The following is a 16,210-nucleotide window of genomic DNA, read 5'->3' on the forward strand; positions in this document are numbered from 1 at the left end:
CCTCTCCACTGTTTGGGATGTTTAGTACCCGGGACCTGTGGTGTTGCTCTGCCCTTTTGCACATATGATCCGTCAGAATGTGCCTGCATACCTCATCTACGTCACCTGAACTCACTCTTCAGGCCTCACCATCATTAATTAACTCTACTCTCTCCAGACTTATTTTCTTTTCCATGCTTAACAGAATGCTTTTCCAGTGTCCACTGGTATTTGTGGGGGATTAGTTCCAGGATCCCTGTGTACTCAAGTCCCACCCTATGGAACCACCTATAGGAAAAGTCAGCCCTCCAAACAGAGTTTAGCATCCCTCTAGTACTATATTTTTCATTTGTGTTTGGTTGGGGAAAAAGAGCCACATGTAAGTTGACTCAGGAAGTTCAAACCTGTGTTATTCAAGGGTCAACTGTGCTTACAGTATTTAGTATGATGAATAGCTATTGTTTGTTAGCATGTCTGTCTATCCCATTACATTTGACTATGTGGAAGGCTAAAACCTTATTCCCTTTTGTATTCACAGCAGCTGTTATAGTGCCTCACACTTAGAAGACATGACAATAAATACACTGTTGTCTTGACAAAAGTAAGAATCAATAGTTGGTCCGTTAGTCAAAAAGTTAGTTAAAAGATTGAGGAGTATAAAATTGATGTATACATAACTTAAACATTTTATTCAAATAGGCTGGGTGTGGTGGCTCACACCTGTAATCCCAGCACTTTGGGAGGCCAGAGTGAGGGGATCACTTGAGACCAGGAGTTCTAGACCAGCCTAGCCAACATGGTAAAACCCTGTCTCTACTAAAAATACAAAATTTAGCTGGGTGTGGTGGTGTATGCCTGTGGTCCCAGGTACTCAGGTGGTCGAGGCAGGAGAATCATTTGAATCTGTGATGTGGAGACTGCAATGAGCTGAGATTGCACCACTGCAGTCCAGCCTGGGCAAGAGAGTGCAACTCAGTCTCAAAAAGCAAATTTTTTTATTCAAACATAACACGTATGTTTGAATAAAATACATTTTAATCGGTGTTAATCCTTACCAGGATTGCAGCCATAATGGACTGTTTGTTATTTCTGATGTTTCTTAAATGAAATAAACACTTGTGGAGATATTTCTTATCTTTCCATTGTAGTACAATTAGGATACCTTCCTTATTCAATATTAAAAATTATTTTTAAAAATTGTTATAGTAGCTGAATCTTTAAAATATTTCAAAGCATATAACTTATTTTTCATAGAAATAGATACTGTGCTGCTTTTCATTCTATTTTACTTCCTTAAGTATCATTTAATTAAGTCACATTTTAAAAATAAGATATTACTGTATAAATGAGTTTAGGATAAAAGCCTCTTATTAAAAATGTGTGTCAGGTGATGGGAGCAGAGGTACTTTGTCTGCTCAGAGAAAAGCCAGTTGTCTAGTCACACTCCAGATGCATCAGTCAGTGTGATTTTCAAAGGGAATGGAGCTCATTGGTTCATCTGGGCAGTTGGTTAAGTGGAAGTTGGTTAAAAGGATTCTACCATATTTGTGAGATTGATGTTAAAAGGATGTTTCATCTCTGTTACATGGCATTTTGGTAACTAGAAGAGCTTAATGCAAACTTTCCTACTTTCCTGTTTACCCTTTCCCCAATATCATTTATAAAAATGTAAAATAAGACCACTTTGAGCACCTGTCTCCTGGAAGTGTGCATGCATATATGTCTGTTTCTCTGTCATTTTTCCACTGCTTACACCATGGCAAAATGTGATTTTTAAAACTGGTCTTTCATTGGTTACTGTCTGTTGATTGCTATCAAGTAGAGTGAGAGCTCAACCATATCACATCATTAATTCCTGGTAGTTTTCCCCTCAATATGTAGTTTCCTTAATACTTGAAAGGCCTTCATTTTGAACATTTGTAGATAGGTACCCAGTTAGCAACTGCATCCTTCTGTATGGTGACTAGTTGTAATTCAAGTTTTACGTCTGTGCCAACAATTTACAAGTTCCCTCTTGAGTCTTTCACTCTGTGTTAGTGCCAATTAGGTTTTTGCTTTTGTTATATCTAATTTAATGATTAGGTTTAGACTCTCCCTTAAGTTAGTAACTGATTTAGTTCCTCCGACCTGTTTCAAGAGATAACTTAGTATTTACAGTAATCTCAGTACTTAATAGAGACCAAGGACAAAAGTATTCAATTTCATATACAGACTCTTTTTTCATCTGATGTACATGCTTTGCAGAAAATCCCACTTAATTTTCAGAGAGTTTTATCTTGTTAAGCAATGTTTTTTATTGTCTTTGGAATACATAGCAGGGTTGCTTAAATTCTTTCTTGGCAGGCCTTATTATTAGTTTGTACTTGACCTGCTAAACTTTGAGGGTTTTCTTGTGATCCTTGATAGGAGGGCTCTTTCCAATTTTAGAAAAGCAGTTAGCTATGTGTGTCCTTGCCCACCCTGCCCCCTAAGCCCCTGTCCCATCAAGGCCTGATCTTTTTGATCCTTAGCAGACATTTATCTTGGGCTATGGATGAGTTCTTTAAAATGGTCTTCAAATTACCTATTGTTTATTTGCTAAAAGCTGTATATTTCCTTTTTAGGAATAATGACCCATTTTTAAGAGTTGACTACTAGTGAGCTTTATAGCTGCCTTCAAAGAGCAGACTGATGGTGCTGTCCAGTTTGGAAGGACTATCAAAAATAGCTATCTTTGATTTAAATGTTAAGCAAAATTCCAGAAAGAGAAATATGTTCACATATTACATCATCATTATTATTCTTGGTGTATTATTTTTATATCTTAATTAAAACTATGAGAATTTTATCTAAGGGGATCATAAAAGCAGTACCTCATTGTTTGGATCATGGGATCATGGCTCACTGCAGCATCAACCTTCCAGGCAGGCTCAAGTGATTCTTCCACCTCAGCCTCCTGAGTAACTGGGACTACAGGTGCATGCCACCACACCCAGCTAATTTATTTGATTTCTAGTAGAAATGGGGTCTTACTGTGTTGCCTGGGCTGGTCTTGAACTCCTGAGCTCATTTTCCTCCCACTTCAGCCTCCCAAAGTGTTGGGATTACAGGCCTGAGCCACCGGGCCCAGCCTATATAGGCTCTTTCAATACAATGTATTCATGAGTTGGTAATGGCTATGTTTAATAATGAAGAAAAATTATGGCAAAAGAAAAATGTGCTGGACCTTTAGAGCAAGTAGCTTAAGAAAACAAGTGTTCATAATATTCGCCATCTGCTTCAGTCGACTTTTTGAGAATAACATAGTACAGTCTGAAACTCACAGATGTTGGGTTCCATATTGCCTCTTCATAGTTTTGTCTGCTCAGTGTTGCCAGCAGGTCCACAGGCCTTACTGAATTGTGGATGTGGATGGAGCATATTATCCACAACAATCCGCATTTTCTGTTTATGCATCTTCCTGCTCCTGCGGGACCTCTAGCCTCCATAAAATTTCCCTAATGTTTTTATGTCTGGGTCCCCAGGAATGTCTTCTATATACATGTGAATTATTGAATCAGCTAGTTACCCTGAAGAATCTTCTCCATCTCCGTCTACTGCTTGCTCCTCCTCTTCATAAAACCCCTGCAAGGGGCCCATCATTGAGATTCTAACTCCCATAAGAATCTTAATGTCTAGAGAGATCATTCAGAGCCCTCTGTGTTGCCAGCCCTTGAGGAGAGGAGAGGATATTCCTTCAGGTCACACTTTGTACTTGTGGTCCTCAGCCACATTGCTCATACACTTCCCTCACATCACTCCTACACAGTGCTTCATGGGGTCAGAAACTGGGAATTTATCCTGGAACAAGGACACAGAATGTTCCTCTGTCCCTGGATTCTGTGTATATCCACCTTTCTATCCCATATTATAGAAAACAGTACAGTATACCCAAAAACATTTAATATTCTCATCCTTGACCTGATAAAATCTTCTTACAAATGGATACCTGTGGGTTCACTATATTTCTATGTCATAGGTCTCATTTCTTCCAGTTTTTGGGGACTCTTATAGAGGTAAGTGAGAGTCTGGATAAATTAATTCATAATATAAGTTGTAATAACTTTGAGATAGTTATATGAGTGGCTGCCTCACACTTGAATTTCTCACTTTAAAAAATATATATGTTTTGAGAATGACCATGATTTACTATTTTAAATTTCAGTATATATATATACCTGCCAATATGTATGTGCATATGAATTAGATACAGAGTAGTATAGTATATATATGTGTGTGGAAGAATCAGATACAATACATAAATGTGAGTAAATTGTGTATGAATCAGTAAAATGTGTATATGAATCAGATACTGAAGTATAATGTTTGGGTCTATGTATGTATGAATCAGAAGCAGAGTACTGCAGTATGTGTTTTTGTATGAATTGAGCAGACATGTGTGAACATGTGTATTTGTATATGAATCAAACACAGCAGAATAATGTATACATGAGTGTGTGAATCAGACATTGAGCAGTATGATAGTAAGGATGCAGGATGAATAAAACTAACATTGATTCCAAGATAACATAGTACCTATGTGACTTTGTGACTTTGCACAAATCACACAAACTGTCTAGGCATCATTAGTATAGTGTGAGATTTTTAGATCTAACTAAGGTCCTTTATGGTTCTAAAATTTGATGGTTAGTACAGTCACCATCACAAACTACTCAGCCTATTTCCTTCCTCTGTGAATTATTATATCTGTAATGACATTTATAATTGACCTTTCAGCATTCAAAATCTCCATTGTGTCTTTGTTTATTAGCCTCTGCAGGAGAGAGACATGATAACTCTTAATTTCAGGGTCATGTTTCTGAACTATGCCCAAAAGATGTCCCTGGTTATTGTAATTAAGGGACTCCAATGCGTCTTTGGATGTATCATCAACACCAAATTTTCTAAGTCACTGGATTAACGTAAACAAAACCATTGCAACTGCCCATGTCTCATTTTGCTAAAGTTCTCTGGCTTTATAATACTTAACTAAAAATTGAGTGAGTGAAATTCGTGAAGGCATTATTTATGTTTGTAGAAAATACGTATGTAATACCTGCTACATGCAGGGTACTTGGCAAGTGTTTATGGAATGAACAAATCATTGTATGGTAAAATGCTTTTTAAATAATATACAGTTCTGTATGAGCCTGTGTGTTCTCTGAGAATTCCTGTGATGTTTTGGTTGGTGACGGAGAAGGGTGGTTTTCCACCATCACCATTGCAAGATGGCAGTGCTATTTAGATGCTGTTTCTAATGGACGGATGGTGAGAGGAACAGAGGGGTGCTGGGAATAGGATGTTAGTGATTTTTTCCTCTTTTGGGGGCAGGGATTGCACCCCTTTTAGAGGAACCATCTTAAGCCAGTGAACCAAATTATTTTATTAGCTCATGTCTATAGAATCACATGGAAGCTTTTTCTCTGGGCATAAATCTTGTGTCCATAGGGCACAAGTTAATCTAAATGCTCTCTTTTGGAATCAAAGGGCAGCTTGGACACAGCACTGAATTATGATACTGGAACATCAGAAGGTTCTACCTTTCTTGTAGTTTTTTTTTTTTTTTTTTTTGCTAGTATATGGTAATTACAAAAGGAAGTGAAAAACTATAAGGGAAAATTATAAACACTAAAAGAAAATTTTGTAGTTTAATACAGAACACCTTTTTTATTGCATGAATACCTTATACTTAAAGAAAATTTCAAATCCATTTGAGTATTTAATCACTAAAGTTTGCTGTGATGACAAGACATTGCCTTTAAAGTCTCCCTTTCATTTTATGCTGAATAGATGTCGTGGCAGTTAATTTTTACTTTGATATTTTCTGTTGACCTCCTTACTTGTGGGAAAGGAGTAAAAATAAGACTTTAAAAATCTTGGCTGATTGTCAGTTATTGATACTATTCCTGAGGAAGAGGTTTGGCCCTAAGATAAATGAAATTTGAAGGTTGTTAAGTAAGGTTAATTTACCTAGCAGTTTTGATGTCCTTGAAGGTTAACATAGGAAATAATAATGCAGCCGGAATGCATGGGTGTTGGCTTTAGGGTAGCTCTTTAGTTCAAGCATCCTTAAACCATTTTGAAATGTTTGCATTAACTTTGTGCTGAATTGAATCCCAGAAAGGAGACTTCTTCCAGAATCAAAATGAAACTAAGTATTTATATTAGAGGGTGGTAGGGAGAAAAAAAAATGTCCTCCACTCAGGAGCGCAGACTGCATTAGAGTTCTGCCAACTGGCCTGTTTGTGAGAACTAGTGAAGTCATCAAGCCTGAGCTATTTTAGTACCCTGACACGGTGCACCGAGGCAGCTGGAGGTGCTGCACAGAGGAAGCTGGGAGAGAGAGGTTTTCAGAAGCAGAAAATTTTCCTGCTGACTGACAGCATCACCATTTCACACCGGCTGGGGCTCTGACATCTCCGGGAAGCATGAGGGCTTGTGTAATGGCCCACACATAAAAAAGGTGAAGAGGATTTCTAGCTTTCTCAGGTTATTTCAAGTGGCGTGTCATTGTCATGGGACCAACCACCCAACAGAATAGGTTCCTGTGGATTAGGGAAATGGTGATGGTGAAGCTGGAGATGAAATCTTTTGTTTCTAGAGCCAGATGGATATTTTTCATTTTTCTTTTTTACCACAAAAGGGTCAGAAATGCAAAGGATGCCCTTTGCTGACACAGCTCTGTAAGAGATTACGGTAAAACAAAGACAGACTTACAGATAATTTATCGGCATATTGAAAACAAATTAAATACCATGCTTCACAGTAAATTACTGCAGAACAACCAAAAAGTGGAAGAAAATACTTGTAAATTGCATTTTTAAGCCCTTAAGAACAAGTTCTATCACTTGTTTAAAGAAATTGTTTTGTAACGTGAAGTGCATTTTAATTTTCTGACTATGAACTCTTGCCATGTGGGCTCAGTCACTAAAGATCCTTAAGAGAAAAGCATAAATTAATACTTGATTGATCATAAAATCATCTACAGGATGCTGTTTTAACCACTTCCAAAATGCTCTAAAAGTGTACACAGCTTCATCCCTTTAGAGACTCAGAAAAAGTTCAGATACATCAACCAAATACAGACAAATGTAGAGAAAATGAGAGACTAAGTTTTGAGTGTAAAAAATTAATTCGTCTTGAGCTTCATGGAGGAAAAGCAAGATTTTACAGCAAGAGATACTCCATGATGAGTCCTTCTTTACAATAAGGAATGAAGCAAAGCAGACACTCTTTAACATGGGTGCACTCAGAGGTCAGGGCTATGAAAGCTGCCAGAGTTCAGCCCTGATTTAGGAATGAGAAACCAGAGACAGGAAGCTGCCTTGTTTATTAGAAATAGGGTAACCACAGTCTCAAGACAACTGAGGAAGACTCTGTTGGCACTTCTGAAAGCAAGCAATAGTGCAAAAAAAAAAAAACACCAACCAAAGTATGTAGTGTAGGTGTTTATATCTTACTAAGGCTTGTATGTTCTTTTGTTTACTTCTTAAAAATTATGATTGAAAAGGCACACCTTTTATATTTCTTACAGTTAAGTTTCACAAAGCTATCATAACATCAAGCTATAAAAATCATGTGTGACCTTGATTTCTACCATACTTTATTCAAAGTAATAGAAGCTTTATTTAGGAGGATGCTTCCTTCAAAGTACTCCAGAGGACTTTTGCTCAGATAGTGCCACCATGTTTCAGTGGGAAAAGGATCAGATTAGCCCTGGGATACTTGAGGTTATGGCAGAGGTGGCAGAGCAATTTTTCATTATTTGATAGAACTTGCGGTATCATTTGGATCATTTTTAATCACAGGTGAAGAAACGGAGACCCCAGAGTGTCTATTTTATCTGTGATTTCATAGTCTAGGAAGTATCATGGAAGTTAGATGTTTGAGTCTAATTGAAAGTCACTGTATATTCAATAACTGGCCTTCCACTTTAGAGGGAAATTAGGAAAAACCATACTATGTTTCTATTAAACTTTCTGGACTTCGATTTCATCTGTCTTTGGAACTTTAAAGTTTCTTAAGGATCATGAAATTTGTCACAGTGATTAAAAACTAGGCTACAGAACCCACCTATCTGTTTTTTAAACCTTTGTGACCTAGGATAAGTTACCTAACACTTTAGTTTCTTATTGGTAAGATGACCTTATTAATAGAACTTAACCTTAAAGGATTGTTGTGATGACTTGAGAGAATATATCCGAAATACCTCATTTGGTACCTGCTTCATAAAAAAAGCAAAGTCAATGTGAATTCTTGCTATAATGAATGTTATTTTATTGTACAGTGCCTCATGACCTTGATTCAAAAGATGCATTTTGGTTAGTAGTGAAACTATTGGACCACACCTGGGTAACCCAGGGACCGAGGTCTAGACTTAGCCCATGTGATGGTCCTATTCCTGTCACCCTTGTCTCCTAGAAAATCACTTATCTTCTGGTAGGAAATAAGTGCCCTATCAGGAGTAAAGTGCTTTTTCAGGAGTAAAGTTCAAGAAGTTAAAACCTGTGGAATAGAGATCAGTGAACATTTTAGAAAATAAAAAACGACGATTCCTAGTCAACAAAGTACTGGAAAGCCTAGCCAGAGCAATCAGGCAAGAGAGAGAAATAATAAAAGATATCCAAATTGGAAACAAGGAAGTAAAATTATCTTTGTTCACTGATGATGTGATCTTATACCTAGAAAATCCAAAAGACTCCTTGGAAAGGCTCCCTAGACTTGATAAACAACTTCAGTAAAGTTTTAGGATGCAAAACCAGTGTACAAAATTCAGTAGAATTTCTGTACACCAGTAATGTTCTAGCTGAGAACCTAATCAAGAACTCACTCCCATTTACAATAGCCCCCTCCGGCCATACATACATACACAACACCTAAGTGTACATTTAACCAAGGAGGCAAAAGATCTCTTTGAGGAAAACTACAAAACACTAATGCAAGAAATTTAGTTGATATGAACAAATGCATTGGAAGACTCAACAATGTTAAAATGACCATACTGCCCAAAGTAGTCTACTGATTTGACACAATTTCTATGAAAATACCAAAGTTATTCTTCACAGAAATTTTTAAAAATCCTTAAGTTTGTAGGAAAACAAAAAAGAGCCTGAGCAAACAAGGCAATCCTAACCAAAAAGAACAAAGCTAGAGGCATTGCATTAAATTGACTTCAAATTATACTGCAAAGCTATAGTAACTAATACATTATGGTAATGGTACAAAAATAGACACATAGACCAATAGAGAAGAATAGAGAACCGAGAAATAAAGCCACTTACTGCAACCAACAGATCTTTAACAAAGTGGACAAAAATAAACAATGGAGAAGTGGCACTTTATTCAATAGGTGGTGTTAGGAAAATGGCTGGCTTTGTGCTGAAGAATGAAACAGGACCCCTGTCTCTTACCATATACAAAAATTAACTCAAGATGGATTAAAGACTTACATGTAAGACCTGAAACTATAAAAGCCCTAAAAGGTAAAACTCTTTTTGATATTGGCCTAGACAGAGAGTTTATGGCTAATTCCCCAAAAGCAAATGCAACAAAACCAGAAGTAGACAAATGGAACTTAAGTTAAAAAGCCTCTGCACAGCAAAAGAAATAACAGAGTAAACAGGCAATCTACAGAATGGGAGAAAACATTTGCAAAGTATCCCTCTGATAATAAAGGGCTAATAATATCTAGAATCTTCACAGAACTCAACAAGGTAAAACAACTGCATTCAAAAGTGGACTAAGGTCATGAACAGACACTTCTCAAAAGAAGACATATAAGTGGCCAACTAACATGAAAAAATGCTTAACATCATTATCAGAGAAATGCAAATCAAAACTACAATGAGATGTCATCTTACAACAGTCAGAATGACAATTATTAAAAAGTCTAGAAACAACAGTTGTTGGTGTGGATGCAGAGAAAAGCATGTATACTGCTTGTGGGAAAAATTAGTTCAACCCTTGTGGAAAGCACTTTGGAGATTTCTCAAGGAACTAAAAGTAGAATTGCCATTCAATCCCATTCAACCCGGCAGTCCCACTATTGGGTATCTATCTAAGGAAAGAGAAATCATTCTATGCAGATGCCTGCTCTTGTATGTTTATCACAGCGCTATTCACAATAGCAAAGTCATGGATTCAACCGAAATGTCTGTGAGCAGTTGTTTGATAAAGAAGATGTCATGTATACACACTGTGAAATACTATGCAGCCATAAAAATTTGAAGCCATGTCCTTTGCAGCAACATGGATGGAACCTAGAGGCCATTATCCTAAGTGAGATAAGTCAGAAACAGAAAATAAAATACTGCATGTTCTTGTAAGTGGGAGCTGAACAGTGGGTGCACATAAAGATGGAAACAGTAGACACTGTGAGACTCCAAAAGGCAGGAGGTTGAAAGGGGAGTAAGGGCTGAAAAATCACCTTTTGGGTACAATGGTAATATCTGGGCGATGGGCTCACTAGAAGCCCAAACCCCAGCGTTATGCAGTATATCCATGTAACAATCCTACACGTTTGTACCCTGAATCTAAAATCAACGCAAACAGAAAATAAGAACAGCAATCCAAGTTCAGAGTAGCAGGTCTCATTCATGGTCTTCTTATACTTTAAAATCTCTTTCCTTGTTTTATACTCTGTGTATGGCTATGCCTTTGTGTATATGTGTTACTTTTGCATATATTATTTAAATGATAAAATTCTGAGATAAATTTCTTTACACTCATCTTATAGATGAGGAAACCAAGGTTCTCAGAAACTTATCAAACATTGTATAGCTGGCCGGACATGGTGGCTCACGCCTGTAATCCCAGCACTTTGGAAGGCCAAGGCTGGTGGATCATTTGAGGTCAGGAGTTTGAAACCAGCCTGGCCAACATGGTGAAACCCCATCTCTACTAAAAATACAAAACTTAGCTGGAAGTGGTGGCACATGCCTGTAATTCCAACTACCGGAGAGGCTACAGTAGGAGAATTGCTCAAACCTGGGAGGTAGAGGTTGTAGTGAGCCAAGATCATGCCACTACACTCAAGCCTGGGTGACAGAACTACACTCTGTCTCCCCGCCTCAAAAAAAGAAAAAAGGAAGAAAAGCTAAAAAGTGCTTGCATAAACTCTGTTTCAGTTTTTGGTTTTCGGTGTTTCCAAGTCTCTGTATCTCTGTCTTATCTGATTCTTCCCTTTACTGTACGTTCTTGGCCTCCTTCCTTCTTACTCTTCATCTTTCTCTTCTCCCTTTGAATGTTACTATTCCCTTATTTTTCCTCATTTCCCTTATATATAAAACAAAAGAACTTTCAGGAAGTTAGTGTCTCTCATTTTTGAATTTTTGGGCAGTTTTAAGAGCTGATAATATATTCTCTTTTAAAATAGTTGAATAATTTCATCACTGGCAATTTCTAGCCAATGAGTTATTTGTCTCTTCTGTACGTCGATGACTAGGGATAAGAAAAACCACTTGTTACCCCTGTTTAGGAGTTAGAAGTGACTGGTTGGTATAGGCAAAACTGTCTATTTTCTTTGTAGGTATTTTATGTTATACTAGCTGAGTGCTTTGGTTTTAACAGTTACCATCACGGCCATCGTTTCAATTGCTCTGGTCTTCTCAGAGTGTAGTACATGCTGTAACCTGTTTTTCAGGAGCGCAGTGTGATTAGTGGTGGGAGGAGGTCGCAGTTCCCTCTAGGTCTCTGGGGATAGGGAGGAGGTTTCAGGCAGCTGGACCTCCAGCTTTGCCTCTGTCTCGCCATTATGAACTGGCTGTCCCTGTTGTACTTTGTCCCCACCCACACAGGAACACAGCCCTTTTCCCTTGCCTGCCTTTTTTTTTTAAATTAAGATCATGTTAGGTAAACTTTATGAAGATAAGGGAAACAAAAGTTCAGAAGTTCAGAAACAAAAAAGCCTGAAATTGAATATTAGACCATATTTTTTAAAAGTGCCTCTTCAGGATACAGCAGCTTGTGTCTGGCAGCTCATCATCGTTGGTCTCTCTGTCTCTCATTGCAATGTACAAAAATAATGTTGGCCGGGCGAGGTGGCTCAAGCCTGTAATCCCAGCACTTTGGGAGGCCAAGGCGGGTGGGTCACAAGGTCAAGAGATCGAGACCATCCTGGTCAACATGGTAAAACCCTGTCTCTACTAAAGATACAAAAAATTAGCTGGGCATGGTGGCGTGTGCCTGTAATCCCAGCTACTCAGGAGGCTGAGGCAGGAGAATTGCCTGAACCCAGGAGGTGGAGGTTGCGGTGAGCCAAGATTGCGCCATTGCACTCCAGCCTGGGTAACAAAAGTGAAACTCCGGCTCAATCAATCAATCAATCAATAAAAATAATGTTGAGTCTGAGTTACACAGAGCACTACAACTTTCTCCAGCTCCTGTGCCCACACCTACTTCTGGGCCTTCTTTTACTCAACTGGAGACCCATTAATATTTTGTCCAGGTCGTCTTTTCACTCCTTTATCAGGCCTCACGAGGGAGATGTGGAGGTATGCAGATTTATTTTTCCATTGAGATGAATTTTACCCTTCCTTCCCAAAGAAGGCAGACATGACTCTTAATTATTTTTCCATTCCTCTTTTATACATAGAATTAAAGCCAAAAATAATTATGGTAATGTTGGCTTTTTTGGTCTAGTAGATTTTAGATGAGTTGGGGTTTACTGTAACATTGAAACAACATTTTTTAGTTCAACAATATAGATGGGTAACACAATTTTTATTTGCACAGATTACTTTTCTGAGCCTATTTGTAGACTAAAGCATGGCAAATACTCAGATAAGTTTCTCTTCTCTCCCCTGTGCAGGGAGTTCTTCATGTGAAATCGAATTCTCATGCACTCAAAGCGATGGATGTACTGCATAATTTTACGCTTAGTTCCATATAAGTTGAATTTCTTATTCATCGCACACCATATGCGGTGTTATTAATTCTTACTGTAAGTAGAATGACAAGTGAGCAATAAAAGCCAGGCCTTAAAAAACTACCAACAAACATACAGGAACAAATCCCCTAACAGATGCTTTAGGAAGAAGTGACAGTCAGTGAAATTTGGGTTACATGTATGTTGCATAACTGATGGGCTGCTGTGTACAGCCAATATGGTTCTTGGTTTTCTTTCTCTTTAAATCACAGTGTGAGCTCCATTCTTACCTGTTTCTCTCCCTCTTTCCCTCCCTGTTGCTCTCCCTTTCTTCCGCCCTCAAACCTCCTCCACTCCTATATCCTATTTCGAAAACATTTGTGGTTGGGACCTGCTGGACTGTTACCTCCTCCTTTCTTCCTCTTCTGGCATGTATCTGCAGGTGTCTGCATCTGCGGTCTCAGGTTCACCCATGTTTTCCTGAACTGGGTTGAGGATAGCCTCAGAAGGTGTTGGCACAGCTCATGCTCGTTGCTTCTTTGCCTCTGTTTCCCACCTCTGCACATGTACCACTGTTTTGGGGTTGCTTTGATGTCATTATCCACGCCTGCTCTTTCTCCTTCCTTGGCCTTACATGCCCCCATTTATCCTGGCTCCAGACTTGAGGTTTTCTACACACTGCTTATTTGCCATTTGCTATTGAAACAGCTCAGTGTTTCGGGTAAATTGTTGGTTGTTTTTTTCCCTCTTCCACCATTGCTTATCCATACCTTCCAGTGTTACAGGGAAAGTCTTTTTGGCACATCTGACTGTCCATGGTAAGAGCCATGGTGAGCTCTGGCTGTGGAGAAGCTAAGCCCAGGCGAAAGCAGAAGAGCTTTGTAGAAACACTGGAAGGCTGACTAGGCCTATAGTTTGTTTCCATATTCTTGCGTGGATGGTAATGCGCATCATATGGGCACAGTGATATGAGACCAGACCTGCTTTGCAGCTTTCTGTCGCATCTTATAAAGAACCAAGAAAATACAATTTCCAGGCATCCTCAGATAATCTAATGGCAAAGTAAATAAATACTTTGTATTGATTTGTTATTGTGGTCCATCAGCAGAATCATATTTTTTTCTTTTAATAAATTGCTTTACAGCTAGGGTTTTGCCTTTTAAAGACATGTAAGTAAATGGAATGGATTTGAGAAATAGAAGTCTAAATTTCCAACTTACTTGATGCCAAGACTACATGGTATTTTGGTGAGAGAATAAAGGGCAGAATTTGACTTGTTAAAACTTTGTTAGCTTTCTTATGGCAGGTTTTCGTAATATGATTTTTCTGATGCTTAAAAAATATTTGGTAATCTCAGTGGCTGCTGGACTGTTACATATTCTGCTAGGTGCTCTGGAGCAAGATATTTGACTTCTCTTTGTCTTAATTTCTTTGCCCATTTCTTAACTTCTTCATCAAGACGTTGTGATATGTGTGATGCTGTATTATCATATTTTGGAATAAATGTCATGTGTCAGTACAAAGCACAATACAATTAACTTTTATTGTTTTCTTCAGTATTATGTCTTTGCTGTTTTCAAATTAGCATAGATGTGCATTGAAGATGTTGAAGCTTATGAGTACTTTTTCTTAAGATCATGGACATCGTTTTTATTTTGGAAAATGAGGTACAAGCAATTCTATCAAGAATGGAAAGTACATGGTCCAGTGAATAAAAGCCAATGATGTTAATATGGTTAGCAAAATGTAGAGGGACCCTGATATATTAGGAACACCAAAAAATTGCATTAACAGAGGAGGCAGTGCTTTGAGAGAATGGCCCTTGGTTCTGATCTTAGAAGCTTATGTGCTCCTGCGTTAAGGCTTGAGTTGTTTTTTCGTTTGTAAAATGAATCATTTGAACTTGATAATCTTGAAGTTCCCTTTTGTTCTGTCTTTCTAAAACCAAGTATTCACTTCCTTGCTCTTCCTTGCCAGCCTCTCCCATCAGAATCACATCTCAGGCTTGGCCTCCTACAAGGAAATTGATACAGGTCATGGTGAGTTGACTCTCTGTGGGATTTTTTATGCTGATGGAAAAACTCCAGCTTCTGACTACAGCTACCCTAATGGCTTTTTTTATATTCTGTATCATGTATAAATGATACTGAATTTTTGCCAAAGCATCTGAAAGTTGAAATGATCATTCTGAAGTCAGTTGCTTTGATTTCTCTTTATGAATTGTCCCGGCTGCCTTCACAAGCCTACTGATTGTTAGGAGCAGACTTTCTATGTTTTGTTGTTTTCCCTCTTTATTCTAAGAATTTTAATACTATGAGTAGTATGAAATACCTATTGAAGATATTCTGGAAAATATTTAAATTTGAAATTTCAAATTTAAAATATCCTAAGATTATTTTTATATGATGAAATATAGGGAAATGTTTATTGAGAGTGGGATTTCATTAAGTTAGGACTCAAATACTTTCTTAATTATAACTAAGAAATATGCCTGTAAATGTTCATAGTAATATTCTGTACCCTTTAGTCTCTCAGAATGAATTTATCTTCAGTATTTTAATGAGTATGTGTCTCTAGGTCCCATTTTACCATTCATTGCGACTAACATGCAAACATGCCAAAAAGTTTTCTGCTTTCCTTCCACCTCATCCTGCCTCTCGACAATGTACTGACAGAATTTTAAGTAATTTTTTAGCAGGGGGTATAGCTCAGTGGTAGAGCATTTGACTGCAGAATTTTAAGCAATATTGTTAAAACATTTCTAGTCCAAGGATATTCATGCAATAATTCAAGCTTGTAACCATTCATTCTATACTTATTAAACATCTGCTTGTGCTGAGTCCAGTTTTCCAAGCATGTGACTTCCACCTTTGCAAAGCATTATTTCGGCTATTACAGAAGCCAGTGGTTAACTGCTTCAGGGTCTGACTGCTTGGGTTTGTATTTTGTTCCAGTGTTTGCTTAATGTGTGACTTTGGGCTGGCTTTTAACTTCTCTATGCTTTAGTTTCCTCATCTATGAAATAGCAATGTTAACCTCACCTCATTAGATTATTGAGAGCATTTAATTAATTAATACATGGGAAGGACTTAGAAGAGTGCCTGACATATGATCATCTTTGTTGTTAGTGGTATTGGAAGGAGAGACAAAGAAGATAGATGTTATTTCTTGCTAGCATGATTCTTACAGTTTAATGAAAGGTTAGAGATCTGTCTCTTACAAGGAATGTATATTTAGTATAAATAAAGTGTGTGTAGGATATAGTCAGTTTTTCACCGTAAGAGGCAAATGTAAATTTTTTCTCTGTCAATGCTATATTCAGTACAATTGCTTATGTGCAGTATTAAG

General features: G+C 37.8%; 1 protein-coding gene across 18 annotated transcripts in view; it reads left to right on the forward strand.

Annotated features, from left to right (window-relative positions):
- The window catches only part of KLF12 (KLF transcription factor 12), a 653,112-nt gene that overhangs the window by 248,442 nt on the left and 388,460 nt on the right, over positions 1 to 16,210 (forward strand). For 5 of the 18 annotated variants that reach the window (XM_078347015.1, XM_054252472.2, XM_035296302.3 and 2 more), the window contains one exon: positions 14,840 to 14,901. The exons of the other annotated variants lie outside the window; for them this stretch is intronic. The gene's annotated coding sequence lies outside the window, so the exon portion shown is untranslated. The remainder of the gene's footprint in view (positions 1 to 14,839; positions 14,902 to 16,210) is intronic. 18 annotated transcript variants of the gene reach the window in all.

Source organism: Callithrix jacchus, chromosome 1, assembly GCF_049354715.1.
Source record: "Callithrix jacchus isolate 240 chromosome 1, calJac240_pri, whole genome shotgun sequence".
NCBI lineage: Eukaryota > Metazoa > Chordata > Mammalia > Primates > Cebidae > Callithrix > Callithrix jacchus.